The sequence below is a fragment of the Ostrinia furnacalis genome, unplaced genomic scaffold (assembly GCF_004193835.3).
Source record: "Ostrinia furnacalis isolate ACB-3 unplaced genomic scaffold, ASM419383v2 OfSCF6681, whole genome shotgun sequence".
NCBI classification, from domain to species: domain Eukaryota; kingdom Metazoa; phylum Arthropoda; class Insecta; order Lepidoptera; family Crambidae; genus Ostrinia; species Ostrinia furnacalis.
The window spans coordinates 451,578-456,963 of record NW_021136920.1 but is presented as its reverse complement, the minus strand read 5'-3'; the positions used below and the strand labels follow the sequence as shown (position 1 = coordinate 456,963).

General features: G+C 37.7%; 1 non-coding gene across 1 annotated transcript; it reads left to right on the top strand.

Annotated features, from left to right (window-relative positions):
• The first annotated feature begins 5,031 nt into the window (after positions 1-5,031).
• On the top strand, positions 5,032-5,103 carry TRNAP-AGG (transfer RNA proline (anticodon AGG)). The gene has a single exon. It is a non-coding gene; the product is annotated as a tRNA-Pro (tRNA).
• The last annotated feature ends 283 nt before the right edge of the window (positions 5,104-5,386 follow it).

Sequence of the window (5,386 nt, the reverse complement as noted above, 5' to 3'; positions counted from 1 at the left end):
ACAACTTAAGACAATAACCGGAAGTGAAATTACTTACAATCTGATTAAAAATACCTTACAATTTTAATTTTAATGATAATAAAAATATAGTCAAAGAACAACTACTACTTCGTCTAAGACTACTCTAAACATTTAGTAAAACTGCTAGGTAGTTTTACTTTAACAAAACTTTTATTACATTTTTAGATTCATTCTCTAGATTTCACTAGATTTCACTACAAAATTAACAAATAGTACACTTATGATAAATACAGTGTGAGTCACGTTAAAGTGTACATATGAAAATAGATGATACTAGACCCATTTTTATCGACAAAAAAGAGGTCAAAAAATTTTTAAGATTTTTTTTTAAATTTTTTACAGAATTTTTTTTCTTCCAATTACTTCTCGTTAAGAAAACGTAATAACTTTTAAACCAGGGGGTATATCCTGATAAAATAAATGGTATGGTGAAGTTAGAAAATTGATATCTTCATTTTAATTATTTTAATTTTCATACAAAACGGATTTTATAAAAAAATATTTTGTTAGAAAATTTAAAAAAATTAAATGATGATATCAAATTTCTGACTTCACCATACCATTTATATGCCCATGTTAACATGGGCTAGTGTCGGCTCATATACCCATTTACCTAACACCCTGTATAGCTATGCAAGCAATGCCAAGAACCAAGTTCAATCTAAGTTGCAAATCATAGCAATCAGTGTATTGCTTTGCAAATAGCAATATGTGGCGAGGGGATTAGGAAACGCTTTGGTTGGAAGCTATTTTAAAGCAACTAAATATGATTCCATTCCATGTGATAATTTATCAATTAAACAAATTTCAAAAACATTTTCAAGTCGACGGTGAAGAAGCACTTAGATTATCATTCTAGACAGAATCTCACTTAACATCAAGTGCGATTGGCAATAAAAAAAATAGCATAAAAAAAAGTTGTTGTCAATTGCTTAAACATGACCTTTTTATAGGTACAAATACTTAAATTGGAATCTTGACAAGAAAATTAGCTTTTGCCATGAGAAATGATTGGTTTTCATACTTTCATTATAAAATTGTCAACAAGACAAAGGGCAACCTTTATTATTTTTTTAAATCGGTCTATTTTTATATCAAAATTAATTGAAATTGTTTCGGTGGTTTAGGCGTAATAGACAGAAAAACAGAGTTAATTTCCCATTTATATTATAAGCTGTAGATTTTCCTGTAATAAAATTTTTATTCACCAAGTTTCCTCGTTGTGCCCTTGTCTTTACCCAAACGCAGTTCATGTCAACTAACTGGGTCAACTCGCATTGTAAACAAACCTAGTAGATACTCCCGGAATGTCCCGTGACTGGCGTAAGCATTTGTTTTGTTTGGTGCTCTGATGTTTCGCGAATGGTCAATGAACTAATTATGTTATGTTGTTGCTAGGTGAAGTAGAAACGTTTAGCGAGTCTTAATGCTCTGGTAATGTCCTCATTAGAGATGTGGTGCTGTAGCAAGATGCTCGGGATATCATGGACAGAATTCCGTACCAATGTGTCCATACTCCAGGAGCTCGGTGTCACTCAGCGTTTATCAACCGTAGTACAGTCGCGCATACTGCAATACTTCGGACATGTCTCGAGGCGGGATGACAACTCCATAGAACGACTGGTCGTCCAGGGAAAAGTCGAAGGAACCCGATCGCATGGCAGGTCAACAATGCGCTGGACCGACCAAGTGAAAGCAGCAGTGGGAGACGGCTTATGTGACTGCACCAGACAGTGTGCCAATAGAGAGAGATGGAGGGAGATCGTGCGGAGAGTTGTATCCGCCTCTATAACCGATGTGAACAACGCCTCAACGTGACCACGACTGCTCTGCCAAGAGCGTAACAAATAAGAAGAAGAATGTCCTCATAAATACTTTCCTCTCCTTAAATGTTACTCATCTTCAGAATCTTCTTTTAGTACTAGAATATTGCTTGTAAGGCCCGGCTTATACCAAGGCGGGGCAGAGCGGAGCGGAGCATATAAGTGTTTTGAATAATCAATCAGATTTCATTATCTCTACTTCTCCTCTCCGCTCTGCACCGCGCCGCGCCGCCGCCGCTGTCAAATTCTATAGAAAAAATTGACGGCCCAACTCTTCTCCGCTCCGCTTTGGTGAAAACCCAGCCTAAAACTTGTCTTAACTTTGTATTTTAATAATATTCTGATTCAAAGCAATTTATAATACGAGTATACATAGCTTTTCCAAGTCAACTGTCACAAACACACAACCGTTTACGGCAATTTTAAAGCGTCTGTCTCGAACCTTGACTCTTTACGCCCGTATTCACAAACATTACTATGAGGTTTCACAGTGCTCGTGGACGCACAGGGTGACACACGAACCAATCACAGAGCTCTAGTCAACGCTGTGCGTTCGATTTGCTGCTTCACTTGCAAGCATCGTATGAGAATATGGGTGTTAACCTATTATTGTTTCAAAGGAACATTCTGGAGCAGATACAAAGGCAATGGCAGAAACACGTTCGAGTGTGTGATGTATGGACCTAAGCCACTCCACTCGAGTATTATAGGGAAGCCCCGACCCACATCAGAGAACAACCATTTATAAAACAAATCTTGACGCAACTGTCGAGCTTATTTTCTTAGCAGTAAAGGCTAGAGTGATAAGTCAGAGGCCCGTGTAACGTTGACGTGGAGCTACGTGTCGCGATATGATTTGTGCCTGTCACGTCGTGACGTCAACGTCTTAATCCGACGGGCTAATATTATAATAGGGTCCAGGGGTTGGTGCACCCACTTGAATGTTTGAAAGTCTGAAAAATACGGTACAATTTGCTCTAAAGTCCCTTGAGTATGACGCTGTATGAGCTAAGCTGAATTATGATGTTTAGGAGTTGGCATGGCGTTTCTAATCTAACAAAAATCTATTAATCATGAAGATTTTATAAGAACCTGACAGTCTATCGTGAGGGTAGTTCGACTATCTTGATGAAGATGTCCTAGGTTTAATCCATTACCAAATTAGATACAAAAATCAAAGAATTTCTTAATTGTATAGGCCTGAGAACCAATTTGATGCCTTTCTTCGGAAGAAAGACTGTCGGAAGTAAAGTCAGTCTGAATCTTGTCAGCCATTTATGGCGGCTTATGAAGTTAAAACATAAACTGGTAGAGTACGAATCTAAGTTTTTCCGCAAATAAAAGACGAACGTTTAAAATTGGGTAAATATTGAAGTCCGGAAAAAAATATATTAAACTAAGATACCATTTCAACCAGTCCAATATACTGTATTACCAACATTCAGCTTGCAAAATATTTCAGGCTCCCTTTGCGTAGGGCCTATAATATTTCCATTATCCTCCCCAAACACTAAAATAGCGGGTTACCAAAGAACAACGAAACTTATTTGGTATTCTCGCGGCGGCCTAGGCTAGTAAATCTTGAAGGAAGCCAATCGCTTCGCATTCACAGTGAACTCTGTTCTGTAGAGCCTGTTTTCCACTGGAGAGACGCAATAAAAAGTGACAATAGCCCAATGTCGGTGTAAAACTGGCCGATTATTTGACACCCAAAGAACGCAGGTTCGCAATTTACTCGTAACACAAGCATTAAGCTTACCGAGGGGTTAACGGGACTAAAAAGTTGATCAGTGTGACTTTTGACAGATTCAAGAGCGTGCATCGCTACACGCTTATCTACAAAACGGTAGATATATCATACTAATTTCGTAGCAAATTAGCGCTTATCACTTCGTGGGTCGAATCACGACAAGGCGTAACTGATTTTTATCAATTTTACAGGAGCGACGTTTAAATAGATACATTTAATTTGAAGTATGGAAAAATGCATTTCGGGCCTTTTTTACCTGTCAATACTTACTGGCTTCCTGAAAAATAATTAAGTTACGATCTATGGTGAGGTTATACAATGCATGTTATTTGGTGTGTTTAACTCAATATCGCCATTTTGTACGCCTTTTCGTGATTCGACCGCCGACTTGTAAATAAGATGCTATAGTGTTCAAGGTTTGTAAGGTTGGTTTTACTTTTTTTTAATTTTGTGGTCAAGCGTATCTATATTACTATTCTACTCTACTATTCTAGACTCGGGAGAGTATTCAAAGCACGCGAAACAGTCGTCATATCACATGAGTACTTCCAAAACTAAGTTATAGCAAAGCATAGTTTTATCGCTTCACTTTTTGACCTTACTGGATACCGAACCCAACAATTACAATCATAATGTCGCTAGACTTTGAAGCTGGGAACTCTGGGGAAATCTACTCGTTCAACAACGTTCTCGAACAGATTTCACGTTGGGGCAGTGGGGGTCTGTAAATGAATAGTTTCGTCGAGGTAGAGCCAACAAAGCACACGATGCGTTGCGGCGGCGATGCGACGTCGGAGCGGTGTCGCTGCGTCGTCAATATCCGACACACGAGCGAGCGGTGCGATGCCGCGTCGCGCGATACAGCGAAATTTTTGCGGTGCCGCAACGCATCTTGTGCTTTCGCTCTTAATATGAATAGTTTGGTCAGGTTACTTCATATCTTCTTTCTTGAAACGGTGAGACTAGAAATGAGTTTTCACACCCCTGATGAGAATGGTGTAATCTGAATATACCTTATTAAAACAAACGACCGTCTAGTCTAGGTCCATAAAAGTAAAAATAAAACAGGTACTTATGTTTTGCATACAATTTTATGCCTAAATAAAAAATACAGAAAACTTAAACCGACACAACATTTCTTTTGTTTAAAATAACATTTATTTTGTTCTTATTCTGTGTGTGGTGTACAATAAAGTGTTCTATTGTTATAATTATTTTCATTAAGTTGTTTTTATTATGATTAGTTTATAAATAACCTACATTAACATTACATATTTTATATCCGTAAGCGCGATATTATTGCGGTCATTACGTTAATCTCTTGGGTGTAGCCGCAAATCTTGCTCACCATAAATTTTGATACACATACCGATAAAAGTGAAAGGCACGCGTATGCCAGTAGTGTCGTGATGCCGTATTTCGTCAGTCACACCAACCGGCTCGTTGGTCTAGGGGTATGATTTTCGCTTAGGGTGCGAGAGGTCCCGGGTTCAAATCCCGGACGAGCCCGATCTACTTTTTACTGTTTCATGAAAAGAAGTTAATAAAAAAAATATAAAAAAACTCGTGTATGTTTATCTTATCTTTAATGTAGCAAATATATTATTTCATTGCCTCTTCTTTTTTTAGAAAAAGTTAAGAGATTGTTTTATACAATAACAAAAAGCTAACAAAATTAATTCATTTTAACTGCAAATCACACGCCAGCTAATTTTCAAAATGGAGGTCATTTTTTACCTACAGCATCCTCTCATTGGTAGCGAACGAGATAACAAAATAGAATTAAACTGGA